Genomic DNA, 22,278 nt, shown 5'->3' on the forward strand with positions numbered 1-22,278 from the left:
GTTGAGGCCTCTGTTGTATAAGCTTGGCCTGTACTTGGGTACAAATATACTTTGTCACCAAAAGTAAGATGAATTCTAATTTAGATGCAAGTAACAGAGCTCTTGTGGGGTCCTGATTGTTCAATCAAATAATTATCCCTAGTATTTTCTAGTTCACAATAACTGTGTTCTCCAATCAATCAACAGAGTAATTCCTCTAGGACAATAGTCTAGCCCATATTCTATTTTTTAAATAAAATTTTATTGGAACATAACCACATCTGTTCATTTATGTAGCAGCTATACCTTCTTTCACATTATGATAGCAGGGTTGTGTAGTTGCAACAGAGGCTGTATACCCCTCAAAGTCTAAAACATTTGCTACCTGGCCTTTTATAGAAAAAGAAGTTTGCCAACCCCTTCTCCAGGACATGAGAGGGATAAGTAAGAGATTTGATATATTCTCCCACTTATTCTCTGTACAGTGAGAGTGGAGAAATCTTATTAAATCAGAACTCAAAGAATAATGTATAGGGGAACATGAACTAGAACTTAAACTGAGCCTATGAATTGCTCAAAACTCAATTTCTAGGGAAAGGATGCATTTACCTGTCATTGAAATCAATTATCTAAGGATAATGCCAGACAAAAAGAAAGCACACAACTTCCAAGTTCCCTGAATAATAAGTAAGCAACAATAAATTAAAACTCCCTTGTGATAGGGAAAAAATGGTTATTTCAAATCAAGAGAGTAAAATTCTAACAAGAACAATCATTGGAATAATTGTATGATATTTCTTACTTCCATTAGCATTATTAATGGGACTATGGTTTGACCTGACAATGAGAATAGCTTCCCTTGTGGCATTTTGGCAGTTCTATTTCTGTTCTTTGAGAAATAAGGAGCAGACAAAGGATAAAAGTCCTTGCTTGAGCTGCTGAAACAATAACATAGTGTGAAGAATTTCTAGTTACTCAGGAGCTCAAAGGATCCCATTTTTATGGCTCCTTGAGAACTGGAAGCTTGATCGACACTCACAGAAAAGACCTTGGTTCCCTTGAAATCAGCAGTCATTTGAGGGAGTATTACTGCATTTGGGGCCCTATAGACAAATGAGTATAGCGATGGAATTTCTTTTGGAAAGGAAAAAGATATCTCATGTGAAGTAATCACGGAAGGCCAGTCAGACAGTTAGTATGTCATGTTTGGGGTGCATTGTAGAAGTAATAGGAAACTTGCCAATCACAGGCTGAGCTGAGTTACTGCAGGAATCAGGACTTTACTGAAGTGCCCACATATCTCCTGGGATTTTGTTAAAAGAATATATTCTACTTTAGAATATTTTGGTTATTCTTCAATGAATATTTTTCAACATGCTGAGTAAAAAAGCAGAAGTGACAATATAGTTGACCCTGGTTTGAGAATAGGATTAGGGCACAAAGATTGCACAATTGCCAGAATTTAATGGAAGTTTTAAAGAAATTTTAGACAACCTAAATCCAAAAGCATAAAAGACTTTTTAATTTAACTAGGTAGACATTTTCCTACTCCTACCCAAAATGATTTGATCTGACCCGTAATGAATTATCATCACACTTAACTTTTCCTTTAGTCATTACCTTCTCAATGGCCCCTCAGCCCCAGTTTCCATTCTCTCCTTATGCTTTTCCTATTTGTCTTTCATAAAAACTGATTCTGCGCGGGTACTTTTATCGCTTTGTGATAAATGTTACTACACACCAGACATATGAAGACATCTAGAATTATAGCAAAGGCCTCATTAGATTTTTTTAAAACTCTATAGTAAGGAAGGTAAATTTAAAAAGAGAGTACAGTAATAAATGGAGAAGGTAGTAAATAAGCTTAGAGATTCTAGAAAGGGCCAGGTTTTTGAGTCTTTGAATGCCAGGCTAAGAAGGTCTGCAGACACTTGGGAGATAGTAGGTATATTTGGGGTAATGCTGTGTTATTATTAGATTAATTATAATAATTATAATTATTAGATCATTCTGACTATAGCATGAATAGTAATTTAAAAGTAGCATCACTGTAAGCACACAGAAAAATCTGGAGGCTATGGCACTGTAGATGGGAAAAAAGGAGGAGAATTGACCAGAATGATGGTTTTAAAACTTAGAAACTCATCATAAGTGTAGATCTCATGTCTGTGTAACTGAGAGACTTATGGTACCATTAAAAGGGAAAAGGGGTTCAAAAAACTTTTTTGTTTCAGAATGTGGGAAGAAATTTGAATTTTGACTCAAATACACTGAGTGTGTGGTGCTAATGAATATTTATTGTACCATTATTATGCCCTTATGTATGTATAAAAAATTGACCTGATATACAGAATCGCCTCAAGTTTAAAACGACAGGACAATCCAGTAGAAACATTGAATAGGCAGAAGTTCAGCTTGGAGTATCTGGCAGACTCTTGTGATAGTCATGGGTTTTTAGTTCAAATCCAATACAAATTATACAAATTTCTAAACCTACTCTTATGTAAAAATTTGTTACTTACACAGAAATATCTAATTATACTTTTGGAGTTTAGTTCTCCTATAGTTATAGTAGAAAAGACCAACCAGCAAAATACTCAGTGTTATATTACAGTTTACCTAATGGGCTCAATTTGGAAAACAACTACAGAAATCATAAATGTTGGCTATCTGTTCTCTATACAAATTTTAGGTTTACCTTCATATGGAGTAATTTTTAGTGTTTCATTATTAGGAAACCCACACTCATCCCACTTCCCTGACAATGTCTTGCTGTGACCATGCAAGCAACTACTTTCCATTGGTCCTGAAAAATCGTTGAGAATTTTGGATGTCATCGAAACTCTTTTTTTACTGCTATAATACGAGCTCCTAAAATATAGAAGATGGGTCTTGCTTATCTTTCTTCCCATTGCAAAAATCAATGTATTTGCCATCAATGAGTTTTTGTTGAATAAATTGATTGCTTTGTGTATAAATGATTTATTAACATAGTTATTTAACAAAATTTTTTCTGATCATTTATAGTTATTTGACTGCTTTTTTAAACGTTTTCTCTATCTGGCATCTGAAAATTCTTTCTGGGTGAATGAATGTTTCAGATAACTGAAGCTAATCTCTCAAACCTCTTTGTTTTAACCACTTTTGATAAACATCTTTTCAAAATTGTATTACATGCTGTAGATAAGAGAATAAGCTTTAATTAATTTAACCATTTCATGATGACTCAGGTCCATTATAATAAGCATTAATCATTGTACTTTACAGCAAAACAATGCAGACCTTAGGGACCATTGAACCAGGCAGAATGTTTGCATCTAATATCTAATGGACTCAAATTGCTGTATTTTTCTGGTTGGTCTTCTGTTCTCTACTATTTTTCTTCTGTCACCTGTCACTCTCGGTTGCTAGGGAAACCAGAAAACCACATTTGTTAAAACAGTAATCTTAATTTTAGACATGTAATACCTGAATCAGTGCATTTGTTACATGGATTCTCCCAGGTAATTGATTTCATCGAATACTGCCAGTGGGCATATTCCCCTGTCCTAGAACTCCTGGAAATATCTGAAATGAGAAAACATTCTTTTAAAATGTTATGTTAAGATATTTAATAGAACATAGTACATAACTCACATGTAAATTATGTGTGTAGCTTGAAATAGACATTGAGAGTTTCTGTTTGATATTCTCCTTCCTCATAAACATTGATGATGCGTTCCTTTCCTGGGCTGATATGGAAGACGCACGCATGCGTGTGTGTGTGTGTGTGTGTGTGTGTGTGTGTGTGTGTGTGTGAAATGTCCTTGCATTGGAGTTCAGCCTGTTTATCCTGACTCTACAGTACTCTTTGTTCTCTTCAAATTTATATATGAAATATTTTCTTTGGGATAAACGGCGTGTTCATTTCCCACGGTTAGTTCTTAGATATGGTACACACCACAGTCAACAATCATCTTTCAGCTCTGTTCAACTTCATTACCATTTTCCCTGTCTGCTTTAGCTATCCTCTTTTCCCATTTACTTTGGCTTTCCTGAAATCCACAAGCCACATGACTTAGCACCTACTCTACTAAACCTCTCTGACTCCTAATTTTGAGGTCATCAGTGATCTAGGTGTTGCTATATCTAATGGTCGGGTCTCAGCTTTCATAATACTGGACCTATTCACAGCATGTGGCAGAGTTGATCACTCCTTTTTCTTGGAAACACCTTTCTCACTTGGCTACCAGGACCTCATCATGTTTTGATTTTCTTCCAATTGTAAGGACTGCTGCAACTAAGTCTCCTTTGTTGGTTCCAGCTCCTCTTCCAGATCTTGAAATGTTGAAATATTTCAGCATTCTTACATTGGACCTCTTCTCTGTTTATACTGAATCCCTGGGTGAACTTATCTAGCCCTGTAGATTTAAATATTATTTATATGCTGATAGCAACAAATTTGTCTCTCTGCTTCTAGTCCTGAACATCAACTGCTTATTTATCATCTCTGCCTGGATGCCCAAAAGGTACCTCCAAACTTAATAGGCCTTGGAACAAACCTCTGATTTTCCCTCATAAAATGGCTCCTCTGTCTTCCTTATCTCAGGAAATAACAACTCCATTCTTCCAGTTGCTCTGGCCTAAAAGGTTGGAGAAAATGTTTATTACTTCATTTTTCTCACACTTCCATAACCAATTCCATAACCAATTCTTCCACAAATATATCCAGAATCTGACGAGTTCTCTCACACTTGCCTGCCTGGTCCAGACTGCTGTACCTCTTAGATCACAGCAATAGCCTCTTAGCTGATCTCCATGCTTCTGTTCATTACCTTCCAGAGTCTAGTGTCCTCCCAGAAGCGAGAGTGATCTTTAAAAAATGAAACTCCAGATCATGTCACACATACCTCTTTTCCCACTCTCCAGTGGTTTCTTACTGAGTTTAAGAAAACATCAAGAACCCCTGGCATGGCCCATGAGGTGCTGTGTAATCTGGCTATTTGGTTTGTCTGCAGTTTCATTTCTTACCATGCATCTATCTCCCTCGGTGAAGCAGGCACCCTGGCTTCCTTGCTCTTCATCAGACATATCAAGGACAGCCTTTGTGTTTGTTTCTCTTTCTTCCACCCAAATGTTTGTTTTCCTGTATGCCCATAGCTTGCTTTCTCACTAACTTAGTCACAAAAGTTACCTTATCGGAGTGTTGTTCCCTGGCCATCCTAGTAAAAGTGCATACACATTCTTTCCTACTTATCCCCATCAAACTCTGATATATATATTACTTTGTTCACTTTGTATACATCTCTCTGTACATCCTCATCCAAGTAGAATGTAAGCCTTTTGAGAACAGGCACTTACTTCATCTGTTTTGTTTTCTGTTATATCTTTTAGCACCTGGAGTAGTGCTTAATACTTAACAATGGATCAATGGATGGATGAATAATGGCCTTTGGGTCTCCCAGTTATTTGCTAGGTTCTTCTTGAGAAATGTTTTTCTCTAATCTACCCACAGATTCTTTTGGATTTGTACTATTTACCCTTTACTGTTTTCTTTAGTCAAGCACACACACTAAATCAATTTGTTCTGTCCCGAGGATAATTCGTGCCTAACCTATAGCACAAGGTCTTTGTGACAACTGCTCTCTCTGACGCTCAGGAGCCTTTTATTGCCTTATTTTGGGCTTGTGATTTTGTTGAAGCTGACTGGTTATCTGAAGTCTGACTGCCAGTTAGCGCAGTTAAGGCAGGAATTACTCTGTGGATTTCATTGTTTAAAATACTAGAAGTTTTTGAGTGAGGACATCTTCAGGAAATTATGCTCGATGTGTATTGGAATTTTATATAGCTCCTCAGCATGATTGAGCCAAATGAAAGCGATTTAACTTTTCTTCCTTTTATGTTGATAATTTGTTTACATATCACTTAGTGAAGTGGCATTGAAATATATTAGAAGTAAATGTAAGTGAATATAAATAGAGAAATGGGTTAAAATGTGTTTTATTAGAGGTCCCATTTGGAAATATGAGGAATAGTGGGGACAGCAGAAATTTCTGAAGCAGGAAGAATCAAAAGGAAAGTTGAATCAGGCATTCATTTTTATGTTGATGAATGGTGAAAATTATGTAAACAGAACTAAATAAAATAAATGCAATCAATACATAGTATTGTAATAGCAGTGCTAATGCATCATACTTATAGCAGTGACTCAATATATTGAAATATCTTTACTAGTAAGGTTTTTAGAAATTGGCTTACACCCACATTAAGCGTGCCATAGACTTGGATGTAATTGTTTTCAGGTATAACATGAATGTAAAATAAATAAAGTTATAAGAGAGTTTTATTACAGCTTTTTGTGGGTCACAATCTCAAAAATATTCCAAGGAAAAAAAGGTCTTATAAAATAGATGAAACAAACATAGAAAAGTCTAGTGCTTTAAACTGAATTGGTTGAGGACCCATTAAACATTAAAAAACTGGGCATTAATTAAATGCTGGCATACCAGGAAGTATTACAGATCTTTTTCTTGTATCTTGAGCCCTCTATTACAGTATTGGAGAAAAAATTCTATATAGGAAAAAACAAACCCCAAACTTCCACCCACTCAACCAACCAAATAAATAAACAATAAAACAAATTGTTGACTTTTTTCTGTTTGATTTTTGTTTTAATAATGAACTAATTTATTGGCACACTTAACCAAAGTGTCCAAGGTTCGGTAGGATGGCTGAGATTGCTTGTTAACTAGTCAAAATATCTTTTCCCATTCTTTCCTATTAACAGATTTTATTCAGGGAGGCAATATTTGTAGATTAAGACAAAAACAAAAACAAACCCTAAATATCCTGCCTCTCCTATTGCTAGGTCTGGTTGTGTGTCATAGTTATGGTCAAATAGAGAAAAGTGGAAACACTGGGGTGAGGCTTCTAGGACTCAGCTAAAGTCAGCTTGTACCCTTCATTTTTACTCTTTGCCCTTTTCCTTCTTTCTGCCAGAAAAAGAGAGATGAGTGGAACTCTAGCAGCCATCTTGAGGACAAAATGATGGAAAGTTTTTAGGAGCCTGAGTTATTGGCTATTGATTGTGTTAGAGTCTTTGTTCCAGTCCTGGATTACCTATCTCCAGATTTCATTCATATAATTTAAATTGACCTCTAATTTTTGAAATTTCTGTTACCAGCAGCTGAGTACAATTCTGATATGATGCAGGTAGTCTTCAAGTCATCGAAGTAAAATTTGATGAGGTCTCTTGCTTCTGTTCTCTGTGGTTTTCCCACATTTGCCTTTCCCCATATGTCAGCTTTGTCATTAATCTGGCTTCCCTCATGAAAACAAAATGACCAGGAATTCTAGGCCTCACATCTGCACACTGTATTGCCAGAGCAGAGAAAAATTACCTTCTTTGCTGTTAAAGACAAGTCTAGTGATTCCTTCTGCTGTCCCCACTATTCCTCATATTTCCAAATGGGACCTCTAATAAAACACATTTTAACCCATTTCTCTATTTATATTCACTTACATTTATCTCTAATATATTTCAATGCCACTTCACTAAGTGATATGTAAACAAATTATCAACATAAAAGGAAGAAAAGTTAAATTGATTTTATTTGGCTCAGTCATGCTGAGGAGCTATATAAAATTCCAATACACATCGAGCATAATTTCCTGAAGACGTCCTCACTCAAAACACTTCTAGTATTTTAAACAATAAAATCTATAGAGTAATTCCTGCCTTAACTGGCAGTCAGACTTCAGATAACCACAGTCAGCTTCAACAAAATCACAAGTCCAAAATAAGGCAATAAAAGGCTCCTGAGCGTCAGAGAGAGCAGTTGTCACAAAGACCTTGTGCTATAGGTTAGGCACGAATTATCCTCGGGACAGAACAAATTGATTTAGTGTGTGTGCTTGACTAAAGAAAACAGTAAAGGGTAAATAGTACAAATCCAAAAGAATCTGTGGGTAGATTAGAGAAAAACATTTTTCAAGAAGAACCTAGCAATAATTGGGAGATCCAAAGGCCATTATGACTCCTAGGTTCCTAGGCTAGAAGGGATAAGAAGAGGCAAAATAGCAGTATCAAAATGCTATGACATCTAGAACTGGAGAAGAGAGCTCCCTGACAAAAGCAGCAACCTTCAGTTGAGTAATTCAACCACCACCGACCCACAGGCCTCCAGACAGAGAGAACAGAGGTGAGAAATACTTTGAGTGCTCTCTCTCCAACCATCCTTTTCTTTTTTGGCAGAGCCTCCCATTGGTTGAACCCAAAAGGCAAAGAACCAGATCTACAGAGATCAGCCTCTGGGACCAAACCAGGAAGGAGACAATGGAGAGATGGAGAGAGTATCTCGGACGATGTCTGTCCCTCAGTAAGTGTGTGGCTTCTTCCTTATAGGTTTTTACCCTTATCTTTTAAATCTAAATGTGATTTGGATTGCTGTATCAGTCAGGGTTCTTACAGGAATCATATGGCACATTCAGCTGGAATTTTTGAACTGGCTTTTTAGTGAAAGTAGAGTGTGGGTGTAATAGGTTTGTTAATAAAGGAAATGGACATAGTGGATAGAGGTATCTAGGGAGAGCAAGAATGGGGAGTTGTCTCCCATAGGTCTGAAGGAACAGTGTAAATGCAGTTTGTTCAAAAGCTGAAATATTTATTTTAAGCTGATGCTAGAAATGATATTGCGAGTATCATTTATAAATTGAGATGTCAAAATAATTTCAGGATCAACATTTTCAACTGATTTTATTCAATATCTAAATGTTATTAATTTTGTTAATAATTTCAAGAGATTCTTTCCAAATGATTCACATAAAATATAATTTCTATTTCCTGAATGGCAGTGTCTGCAAAAGAAGTAATATGTACTTTATGATTGCTAAGAGAAAAATAGCAAACGGTCTTTCAAACATCTAAATCTTTCAGATTATATTTTAGCAGGAACTTCTAAATATCCTCTAGGCTTTACTGTTTGTCTTTTCATTTTAGAAATAGAACCTCTTGATTTTTAGTAGAGCATATCCTCCCAATTAGAAACTAGATTCTCTTCCCTTCCTTGCAACAGTGTGATCATGTGACTAAGTTCTTGCCTAGGAAATGAATGGAAGGGATTTGTGCAACTTCTCTTGTAATTTGATTGAGTGTGAACTCCCCTTTATTTTTTTCCCACTTCTTGCAGGCTGGAGTGTGGGTGTGTTACTGGTCAGCTAGATTTGACCATGCAGACAAGGGCGCTGCCTAGGAAATGGGACAGGAGCAGAATAGAGATGTGTTGGTCCAGGTCCTCCTGAAAGCAGATATCAAGAGGGGAGTAGATGTGCAAGATATTTATTGGAGGAAGCACTTTTGAAGGATAAAGGGATTCCAAAGGAAGGATAATTGGGCAGGAAAAGTGAGACTCTTGTCTGAGAGATGGCAACGTGTTGCTAGAAAGTTTCAGCCAAGGTTACAAGGGTCCTCTGGCTAAAATTTCCTGTTAGACAGACCTGTGCTCTGCAGAAAAGAGCTTTCATTGGTAGCTTAGTTGTATACAGTCGTTGTATACATCCTGGGGTCAGTGTGGACTCCGTGGTAATGGATCCAGAAAAGTGACAGCTGGAGTCATTGGTCAAGTATGCTTCTTGCTCTGGGATATCTGAGTGGTGGTTTTATGGTCACTATAAGAAAGATTTTGGATCCCTTGAGTAACTAAGGGAGCAGGTCTCCCTATCTGAAACATTTTCCTTCTTCCTAACTGCTTGATTAGAAGAAATCAATTTCTGTCTTTTTAAAGCTAATATATTTGGGGTACTTTGTTACAGAAACTTCCTTTTTGTCCATAATAAGACATGTATGTACTATATATAATTTGTGAAACAAAACAATTTATTGTCCTCATATTTTTTAAATTGTGTAAATTAGCTTTTTTAACTAGAAAATATGCTTTTGTCAAGTTTTGAGAAGAGTTTAGGTAATGTCTATCATTATCACATTAACATATTCATCTTAAGTGCTTTATTGGTCCATTATAACAGTTACTTTTATAGTAGAAATATGCTTGTTGTATACCAGCATGTAAGCCCCTCTTCACCAGCAGATAACACAGAAATCTTCTTTTGGGTTACAGAAAAAATTAATTGGAGCTAGTGCTGTCCAGTAGTAATACAATGCAAGCCATTTTAAATGTTTAGGTAGTCACATTTGAAAAAGTAAAAATAAACAGATGAGATCATTTTAATATGTTTTATTTAGCCCAGTAAATCCAAAAGGTTGTCATTTCAAAATGTAACGAATATAAAAATATTAATGAAATATTTTACATTGTTTTGTTGGTACTAAGTCCTTGAAATCTGGTATGTATTCTGCATTAACAGCATACCTCAATTGGATGCTTAATTTTCATCTAAAATCCTTGATCTGTGTTGAGATTTATAAAGTTTATAGTTAAAAAGTAGATTCACATACTGAAGTTGTTCCAAATGTACTTAAAATGTAATGAATTTAGTGTTTTAAAATTAAAATGAAAAAAATCAGTCCTCAGTCACACTTGCACAAGTGGCTGGTGGCTTCCATATTGGATAGCAAAGATGAATTAAGTCAATTAGAGTAATCCCATCCACTTTGCCTCAGGGGTTGTTTTTAGGCAGAAATCCCGATTAATTGATTAGAAAATCAAGTGTGTGGCATTCCCCTTGCCATGAGACTATTTTTTGGTTGTCCCTCAAAGTTAAACTCAAGATGTGTGTTCTATAGGTGGTCACATGATACTGTCCCTGCTATAGCTACTCATTTCTGCCTGCCATTATAACACAGAAGCAGCCACAGATGATAATTAAATAAATGAGGATAGCTGTGTTCCAATAAAATTTTATTTATGGACATTAAGAAAATTTGAATTTCGTATAATTTTCATGTGCCACAAAGTGTTACTCTTCTTTTGACTTCTTCCAACCATTTAAAGGTGTAAAAACAACTTTTAGCCTGCAAGCCATACAAAAACATGTAGTGAGCCAGTGTTTTCCTGCAGGTCTGATTTATAGACCCCTGCTCTATTGCCTTAGAAATAAAAAAGGAAGTAAATCTCTTGCAATCATGAGAGGACATAGTGTGGATATTAACTGGCATTCTGAAATGGGCCCAGCAAGCTGAGGGACTTACAGACAAATGGACTTAACAGTCTTTATTTGACTGTCTGAAGACCACTTTCCTCCCCCTCTTCTCGGTTACGTTAGTCAAAAAACAGCCTTCCTTGTTTAAGCCAGTTTAATTTGGATTTTCTGTTACTTGAAATATATATAGTCCTACCTTACACAAAACAATGTCCTGTTTTACTCCCTTGTGAAGTTCTGAAACAGGTGCTTATTTTACATTAATATTACTTGCTATACTCAATGATAGGATAGCATACACATAATACGTGTGTTGTGTGCGATGGCAGATAGTATATGAGATGTCATTTACTCCATGGAGAGTGAAGACTAGTGAAATAATGATGAGTTTAGCCATGGAGTGAATCTTCTTAAAACTAATCTTTAAGTTTTTAAAGACATATGTCCAAAGTTAGACTATTATTTATTTAAAAGTAATAAATTCAGATGGGACTTCCCCAGTGGCTCAGTGGTTAAGAATCCGCCTGCCAATGCAGGGGACAGGGGTTCGAGCCCTGATCCGGGAAGATCCCACATGCTGTGGAGCAACTAAGCCCGTGCGCCACAACTACTGAGCCTACGCTGTAGAGCCCGTGTGCCACAACTACTGAAGCCCGCGCACCTAGAGCCTGTGCTCCGTAACAAGAGAAGCCACCGCAATAAGAAGCCCGTGCACCGCAATGAAGAGTAGTCCCCGCTTGCCACAACTAGAGAAAGCCTGCATGCAGCAAGGAAGACGCAACGCAGCCAAAAATTAATTAATTTTTAAAAATTCAGATGGACAGAGACTCAAGAGGATTTAAGTGAGTTGCTTGGATGACATTGCCTTCAGTGGCTGATTTGGGTTTTGAAACATCATCTGCTTGTCTCTGAAGCCTGGACTCTTTTTAATGTGCTATGCCATCACATAAATGAATAAGTTCTGAGATAGCTCTAAGCCTTTTATTTTTAATTTACTAATTTATTACAGTAATACAAAAAAAATGAATAGCTGGATTCAAATTCAAGATAGAGAAGAATAAATTCTACTTCAAACCAAACTGATGAATTTTAAAGAATTGTGCATAGAGCTATTGTTCAGAAGGTCAGAGGAAATTGAAAAATTGTCAAGATACATGTTAAAAATTTATTAGAATAATGATGACTTTCTCCCTTACCAATGCTTATCAAAATTAAAACAGTATATTAATTTCCAGAGTTTTATATCAAATTAAAAATAGGTTGAATGAGTCAAGTGATCTAATCAACATTTGCTTGAATTTCACTCTATAAATTCTTGGTAAAAGCTATCAGCATCTTTTTCTCCTTTAAGACTTATTTAGTAGGACAATTTTGCTGCCTTGTTTTCATTTAAAATAAAATGACTTCTACTCTCACAATATATTTCACATAGTATTAAATATTTTTATGTTTTTATTTGAACACTAGCCATAGAATGAATATTCTAAGTCATATAAACTGTAATAGCAATATATATATCTTTTTATTTGCTCATTTGAAATAAAATTAATATGGGTGTATAATAAAATCTTGAATACACTGAATATTTGAATTTTTACAGAGAGCAGCCCTGACTGACACTAAGATCATATTTCCTTGGTAGCAGAACTAATCACTTACTTAAGTTCTTATAAATATATTTTCTCTCAATACACACTCATTGATTCTTTAACCATAATCCTAGGAAGAGCAACTGCAAATCTGTTTGATTGCTAAGCTCAAGGAATATTTTACATTATGTCAAAATGATTAATCAGTTAAGGTAAATGTCCACTGTGACTAGCAAAGTCTACTCAACAATACAACCATTTCATGTATGCAGACAATTTCAATTTAAAAAGCTATTTCATATTTTATAGCCAATTAACATAGTGAATTTCCCAATTTTTAACTAGCTTCAAATTGCACAGTTCAAGTTATATCCCAATACTGATATTTGTACTACACTAGTCTATAATGTTTTGTAGGAGACTGTGGTCCGGAATTCTAGATATGAATCCAAGCCAGTCAGTTGCTACTTTATGCTATTCAACAACGTAAGGGCATGCTCTACGTGGCCTTCTATTTACAAGTTTTATTTCTCTGCCAAAATGAAGGGAGCAAAATAATCCCATGGATAACTGAGACCATTAAACCATTAAACTAAAATTTGTATCTTGAAGGGAGTCACCCTCATTTATCGTTCATTTGCTTCACGGTTCAATGAATGATCTAAATAATACTGTAAAATTAAATTTTTATTTAGTGCTTATGAAATATTTATTTATTAAAAATGTAGTCATCTGCAATCAAATTTTTTACTTCAGTCTGTATATTTGGAATCTGCTGATAGTTACTGGAAGCTGTTTGGGGATTGGAACACTCAGCACTATTGTATTGTGATCAATAATTAAATTTAGTGCTGACATGCATCTAGTTTATGCAGCAGACTCTGACAATCCCATCTTGCAAAATTAATCCTTTCCAATTTATTTAATAGAGGCCGTGAACAATAAAATAGTTCAGATGAGTACCAATGTAGGATTATTTCTGGTCAATATTACTTTATTATAAATTGGGTCCACATACTCATTAGTAAATTAACTGTCAAATCTGAAAACAGCCTTTTTTTGTTTAAAGGTAATTATTGGTACTGAAGACAAGAAGGCACTTAACCTTGCTGTACAGTTGTCCTTACCACAGTGTTTTTTATTCCAGACTATAACTAACCCATCAAAGCTGCAGAGGGAAAATAATTAGTGATATTAAATGGATGAAATGTTAACTATTACAAAGCCATAACTGTTTAGATACATAGAGTATAACTAGATAATAATAGGCTTTTATAATTACTTGAATTCTGGCTTTATTTTTGAGATATTTTAGTTTTTGCCACCTGAAAAATCTACTGGAAAGAAAAGAAACACTGATGTAGAAAGAATTCTATTTAAGAAATATAGGTTAAAAGTGGCTGATTTTTTTCATTGAAATCATAAAAAATGCTTCTAGTTTTTTTGTGAGATTTGACAATTTGTAAGTTCTTTTAAAAAGCTATCTTTAGAAAAATAGTCTCTCTCTCTCATGTGATGTTTTTTCACAGTTTTCTAATTTTTTCACCATGTTAATTAACCAGTTCAGTCACTGCTTGAATCCACTAAATTATTTTAAAGAATTACCCTACACAAATGCATTAAGTGACTTATTTTTCTACTTTGCTTTCTTATTTGTACAGAAATTTAGAAGAGTCTTGAATAGACATTATCCTATTATATCAATGCAGGGAAGTATAATTAATGCAATTGTATTTTAAATGTTAGTCTTCCAAACAGACCTAAAAATGCAAAGTATATTGCACCTACATTATGACTGAATGAATGGATATCATTTTGTATTACACATGTTTCTATATTATTAGATAAGTAAGAGGTATTATTTTTCAATGTTTGTACCACATACAAATTTGATGGAGAAGTGCTGAGTCTTATTGTATTGATCGCTGCTACACCTATCAAAGAATTGAAAGAGAGTGAAGAGAAAGTGGCATATATTCATTCTATTGACGTTGTATGTTATCAGTAATCTCCACCTCAAGAAGTTCCCAAATTGCATTTGTTAACTGTCTCATCTATTTACTAAATTGTTCAGAATTCACAAAGAACACCAATGTGCTATTTGTATCTTGGAAATATACTATACCTACATTTTAATCACTGAGTTTGTATTCAGACCAGAGAGACCATGGACTAAATGTTAAATAATGAATACTCAGCTTGTTAAATAATACACTATTGACTGAAATAAAATGGCTCTAGTTTTTTCAGCTTACCCATTCATTCTCAGAAATAAGGTGAAAAAATAGATAACCCAAAAAGAAATGTCTTATAGGTACCAAAGTTATTTTCATGACTAAAGGAAGCTTTGACATTCTTTTATTATTTTACTTCTAAATGTAGTGGCTACATAGTTGAGGTCTTTGAGAAATATTATTATTTTATCATGTGGCCTGTGCAGAGCATTGCTATGTGATTAAGGGCTTGGAAACATTTTGTTTAATTTATTCTTGTATAAATTTTAGTTCCCTCCTTTTTCTAAGCTCGGAGTCCCTTGTCCCTATTAAGGAATGGTGGCTGAAAACCTAGAGGTGAACCAGCTGCCCACCACACTTCAAGAAGACTGACTTTTTGTACTATTACATGTTCTTTATCTTCTCTTTGGTTCTGTGTGTTGACTATGAACTAGCTTACACCAAACCTCCCGGTGCCGACTCATTTCTACCATGATTTCTAACACTGTCTCGCTCATTCTTTTGTGAGAATAAGAAAAAAGTAATCTGCTCTTAAGGCTTAAAATAATTTTTACTATTTATTTGTGATGCTTGCTCAGTCACCATCAGTATCATTAGCATTGTAATATTTATTAAATAGCTCTCTGCTAATGATAATCTTATATAGTTCTCAAAATCAGTGAAACACAGATTCTAACCTCTTCGAATTTACCACTTTAAAGATCAATGTGCATAAGTAAAGACTTATACCATTGCAATTTGTGAGAGTAAGTGTAAAAGGAAAACCTCTAATATAGACTTTGTGCTGTCTTCATGGATTAGTGTTAATGGGCTGCATATTGTGAAATATGAAAGGGGGAGATACAAATGGCCTCCTTTTCCATTTAGCCAGGGAAGGTTTCATTGGACTTGGCTGTGGACAGTCATGTATAAAGCAGTGGCTCTGTCCAGCCTGGAGCTACAGATCCCTCTGGTAATATTGGAGAAGAGGAGGGTGTTTGCCTGCTAAGTAGTGTTGACCCTCTTTTTTCATTGGCCAGGTTTCCACTTGTACCATTCAGGGGTGATGAGAATCAGTTTATGTGTGAGAAAATCTGGAGGTCAAGCATTTTTAGGGGTAGGTCTATTAATATCATAAAACCAAAGCCAGGGCTTCCCTGGTGGCGCAGTGGTTGAGAGTCCGCCTGCCAATGCAGGGGACACGCGTTCGTGCCCCGGTCCGGGAAGATCCCACATGCCGCGGAGCGGCTGGGCCCGTGAGCCATGGCCACTGAGCCTGCGCGTCCGGAGCCTGTGCTCCGCAACGGGAGAGGCCACAACGGTGAGAGGCCCATGTACCGCAAAAAACCCCCAAAAAACCAAAGCCACATTCAGGCAAAGGTATAATGAAGTTTTGTGAAGTTCAGTTATTGTTTATAAAGCCATGCGACTAGACTTTGGATGCTTAGTTAGAAGTATCAAATGGCACTTTTGCCATTTGATCATGGCAAATCATGATCATGAGATAGATCATGTCATTCTCTCTGCAGCTCTCCAATGACTTTCCATTCGTGCAGCCTAAAAGACAAAGTCCATACAAGAAGCAATGTTTCCCATTCTCATGCCCACCATTTTTGTCTCCACTGTTACCTCCTAAATGCACCTCCCCTCACTCACTCTGCTCCAGTTGCACTCACCCCAACTCACTCTCCCAACATCACACCAGGCTTGCTCTTTTTAAAAAATTTGTATTGGATTATAGTTGATGTACAATTTTGTGTTAGTTTCAGGTGTACAGCAAAGTGAATCAGTTATACATATATCCCTCTTTTTTAGATTCTTTCCCCATATAGGTCATTACAGAGTACTGAGTAGAGTTCCCTTTACTATACAGTAGATCCTTATTAGTTATCTATTTTATATATAGTAATGTATATATTTCAATCCCAGTCTCCCAATTTATCCCTGTCCCCCTTCCCCCTGGTAACCATAAGTTTGTTTTCTACATCTATGACTCTACTTCTGTTTTGTAAGTTCATTTGTACCAGTTTTTTAGATTGCACATAAAAGTGATATCATAGGACATTTGTCTTTCTCTGTCTGACTTACTTTACAGTATCTCTAGATCCATCCATGTTGTTGCAAATGGCATTATTTCGTTCTTTTTTATGGCTGAGTAATATTCCATTGTATGTATGTACCACATCTTCTTTATCCATTCCTCTGTCAACGGACATTTAGGTTGCTTCATGTCCTGCCTATTGTAAAGAGTGCTGCAATGACCATTGGGGTGCATGTATCTTTTCGAATTATGGTTTTCTCTGGGTATATGCCCAAGGGTGGAATTGCTATATCATGTAAATTGGTATAGCCACTATGGAGGACAGTATGGAGGTTCCTTAAAAAACTAAAAATAGAGCTACCATATGATTTAGCAGTCCCAATCCTGAGCATATATCCAGAGAAAACCATAATTCAAAAAGATACATGCACCAAGCTTGCTCTTATCCTAGGGCCCTGTGCAGAGTGGTTGATTCCTTCACCTTCCACAAGTCTTTACCTTGATCAACTTTTTCACTATATTTTTCCCCATAACACCTTTTATATAAAATGTAAGCTATATATATTTTATATACAATGTAATAGATGTAATTATACATTTATATTAAATATAAGCCCCATGAGATTTGGGATCTCTGCAGTGGTAGACTGGTAAATGTCTAACAATCAGCTCTCTGGGGAGAAAACCCCTGATTTGTAACATAGCCCAGTTACTGTGGTGTAAATATTCTTATCCTGTTTATTTCAAGCTACCAAGGTTTAATGAGCAACTTGAAAAATTGCTCAAGATGTAAAAATAAGCTTTCAGAAATTAGTACAAACTGGCTTCAGCATACTGCTGGATTTTTGTCTCTTCTGCTCTTGGATGTATTCCTAGTACATAGAACAGTGCCTACCAGTTATTAGATATTTGACATGTAGTGAATAATTGAGGAACCTAGGAGTGATCTAAAGGCAATTAGTAGAAAAAATAAACCTTGCCATGATAGCTCTTTGCTTAAAATCCTTAGAATATAAGAATATAATATTCTTAGCATATATAGAGAGCCCATCAAGATTTGGGTGCTGCCTACTTCTGCAGCCTTTTCTCTTACCGCCAGTTCCTGAATCACATTTTATGATATTGCTAAAGAAAAATCTATGATCATTTCCTGTCCGTCTCACATGACTTCATTCCTCTGCAACTTTGCATGTGCTTCTCCAAAAGCCTGAAATATCTCCCCCATATCATCTGCCTAGTAGACAGCTAAAATTATTGCAAACGTACATACGTGACCATCGCACTCTCAGTAAAGCTTTCCCAGAATACTCTTCCTACTCTTTTCAAGACATAGACAGAGTCAAACACTTCCTCATCACTATTATATCTGTTCTTTACACATACTCCTTCCCTTAGTTCCCACTCATTTCCTTCCTCAACACTGCACAGATATTTTTCTTTTTTGTATTAGACCCAGTTTTAATTTTCATTTTTGCACCTTAATGTTTAAATTGCAAAAGTAATACATACTCGTTTTTTAAAAGTGCAAAAAAGAAAGACGCATATAAATTAAAAAACAGAAGTTTCCTTTAACTCATATATACATTAGCATATTTGATTAATGACTGTAAAACTATTTAGTGTCTGGATTATATCTCCAATACCCATGAAATCATATTCCACTGTAATTCTAAAGGTATGTTTATATCTCTATCACTAGATTGTGAGCATTTTGAGAATATGTTGCAGTCTTCCTCGTTTCCCCAGCCCCTAACACGACACTTGGCACATGGCAAGTCAAAATAAATGCTTGGTAATGAGACCAAAATAGCCATGCTTGTTAAGACCACAACTACAGAGAAGATTCTGACTGCTGATGTGTGGAGGTTATTCTGGAACTATTGTAGAATGACTTTCAGTAGCCAGTCTTCTTTTTTTCCAGACCATAAAAGATTCAGCTATAATAATACTGACTTTTAACTGTCACTAGGCTCTCATTAGAGGAGATCTTGTCCACAAACAGTTTTTAGGTGTTGTTGATGAAGTGAGTTCAGAACCCGGATGTGAAGTCTATAATGCAATGAAGGTATGTGATTCTTACACTTGCTAAAATGTTTATGGAGGGTTGCTGCATAAAGGTACCTCATTATACCAAAACTGTGTATCATAATTACTGGCTGCATAATGCATAAATGAAATATGCATAATCTAAAGATTTAATTCACAGAATTTAATGTCTGTGAAGAAGAAAGAGAAGCTAGACTTGAAGCAGAATAGCTGGACTTGAATCACAGCTATAATCCTTAGTAATCATATGAACTTGGGTCAGTCCTTTGAGCTACAAATTCTTAGCTCTGGAAAGGCAATAATAACATCTGTCTCGAAGTGTTAAAACAAGGATTATTCCTTTAGTTTTTGTTGTTTTTGTTTTACAACAACACTTTCTGCATGCCAGACACTTATATATAGCACTTTCTGCATGCCAGACACTTATATATAGCACTTTCTGCACGCCAGACACTTTTATATAGCACTTTCTGCATGCCAGACACCTATATATAGCACTTTCTGCATGCTAGAAATTATATAGCACTTTCTGCATGCCAGACACTTATATATAGCACTTTCTGCATGCCAGAAATTATATAGCACTTTCTGCATGCCACTTATATATAGCACTTTCTGCATGCTAGACACTTATATGTAGCACTTCCTGCATGACAGACACTTACATATATCACTTTCTACATGCTAGTAATTATATAGCACTTTCTGCATGCCAGACACATACATAGCACTTTCTGCATGCTAGAAATTATATAGTACTTTCTGCATGCCAGACACTGTCCTAAGCATTTTATAAATATTAACTCATTTAGTCTTCTTGACAACATTTTGAGGTCTATTCAGTTGCCATCACAGTCACTTTACAGATGAGGAAACCAAAGCATGTTAAATCTTGCCCTTAGCCACACAGAGAATAAATCATGGACCAGCTTTCCAACCCAGGCTGCCTGTTTTCTGAACCACCCTGTGACCATGTTTTGGGAAGTATTTTTTGAAATATAAAGAGTTTTGTAAATAAAAGGCATAAATATTACAAATTAATTTTTCAGTGTCAGTGTTTAGTTTCCTTAAGTTTTTTTCTTCCCCCTGCTAATAAGCTGTAGGGCCAAACCTGAAAATAACCCTACCTACTGTGATTTAATATCTTGTGACAATATTGTTGTTATTACAAATAATAAAATGTTATGTGAAAAGCAGAATTTATCTTTGCCCAGAAGTAAAGGGCAGAGGGTAAGTAGGGGTCAGTGTGGAGAAAAGTCCAAGCTGATTCATAAACCTTTAATAATATTATGTTCTCAAGCTCTTAGACCCAGCTTGGCTCTGGGAATTATATGATGGTTACTAGAGCTGCTCATTTCCAAATTCCATTTGTATGTAAACTAAAATGGAGCAGACAGGCTGCAAATTTGGCCTGTGTCACACTTATTGTCTCTGCTTCCCTGAGCATCTTATATTTGGGAATGTAAAGGTCTTGGGCAGTTAGTGAAGAATTTTGCTGATATTTAAATCTAGAAATAGTCTTATTTAATGATTTAATATGATCTGATGTGAGGACTTTATTCAATAGATAGCAATCCGGTAAGCCAATAGATATAAATTTCAGGAAATTCTTATAAGAATGTCCAAGTGCATAGTAAGATGATAAAAGTATTTTTTCAATATGTACAAATGCAAGGTAAAACTTTTAGAGTAAGCTAATCCAAACTAGATTTGTAGGATTCTGGACTTATAATGATAATCAAGAGTTACGATTCTGTTAAAAATCAAATTGAGTATATTACTGTGATTTTAATGTCCAATAGGATGTTGACTATTAACACAGAAGCACACTGGAAATTTAAAAAATTAAATTCAATTGTACAAGATTCTGATACTTATCATCTGAGGTACTCCTTGCAATTGTTGTTATTACACCTCAAGAAAGACATAATAGAATCCTAAGAGGCACAAGGAAGAGTAGCAGAAATCATCAGTGGAAGTGAGCCACTGAGCTATGGGTTAGGAAACCACCTAAAGCAGATTAATGCGTATTAAACATTGAAAAGATAAAGGTTACAAAGTGATTGAAAGCTACAAACTCACTTAAGGAAGAGGGAGAGGAAGGAGAGTACACTTTGAAGCTTAAGATAAATTTAGAAAAGGTAAAAACAGTATAACCACATAGGTTGGGAGACAGTTTTAGGAATTTATTGTTCTGATGCTGAAAACTTAAATAAATTCAAAATAGATTTAGAATAATCCTTAAAACTGAACCCTAAATTGGATTGCCATGAGAAATGAAGGTATGGAGAAGAGGTATTTTTAAATTTTGAAAAAAAAATGGTACAAGATACTTGCACATGATGTCTCTCAATTTCTCTGTAAGATAAACAACCATGGGTCTAATTTAATGAGACAGGCTGGAATTCTTTCATTATATCAAGTTGTTAAAATATTTTCATTCCTCTCTTTTGGTTACATATGGTATTTATTGATTGGACCCCAGGACTATTCTGTATCACAATTAGTTTGAACTAGATTTTTATGCTTAGGATAGATTTAGGACATTAAAAAAATTGACAGTTGGTACTATGAGGTAGTCGAAATGTTCTTCATTTCTGAGGTGAGGTAAATTTGATGGTCAGAAGTTAAGATAGAAAGCATTTGATTGAGAAAAATAATTTATTAGGGAGAGGAAGTGAAATAGCTTTGGAGTCATAAAGACATTTTCATTTGTCATGTGCTTTTTAGGTGTTTGAGCGTGGGCAAGTTAATTAACATTCTTGAGCCTCTATTTTCTGATCCATGAAACAAGGTGATTATTAGGATTAAATGAAAGAATCTATATAAAACACTTACCCCAGTGTCTGGTGCAGAGTAAACACTCAATAATTATTGGCTAATAATCATATTAATGACACTAAACATAAAATAACACAATTCTGAATACATGAGTATATTCAGAGATAGGATCTTAGACATTGTCTAAATTAAGCATATTGCTTAATAGTTGAGGAAAATGGAGTCCATAGAAATTGAGAACTTTTTCCTCTTTCATTAGGCTTTATAATTCAATCAGTGCTGGTGGCGAAGTAGGCCATCTGAAGAAGAATTAGGTTTCCTAAATGTTCTCTGAATACAACCTGCAGATGCATTTCAGGGATAGATATACATTTTAGAAATAAAGCAGATTTGATGTACTTCTATTAATTGTGATTTCTTGACCATGTATCATGTTCCAGGTGGATTTTTGCACGTGATTTCTTTTAATCTTCACAATGACCTGTGGAGATAGGAAGAGTTATTTTTTCCCCCATTTTATAGATGAGGGAACTGAAGTACAGAAAGCTGTAGT

This window comes from Pseudorca crassidens, chromosome 6 (genome assembly GCF_039906515.1).
Source record: "Pseudorca crassidens isolate mPseCra1 chromosome 6, mPseCra1.hap1, whole genome shotgun sequence".
NCBI lineage: Eukaryota > Metazoa > Chordata > Mammalia > Artiodactyla > Delphinidae > Pseudorca > Pseudorca crassidens.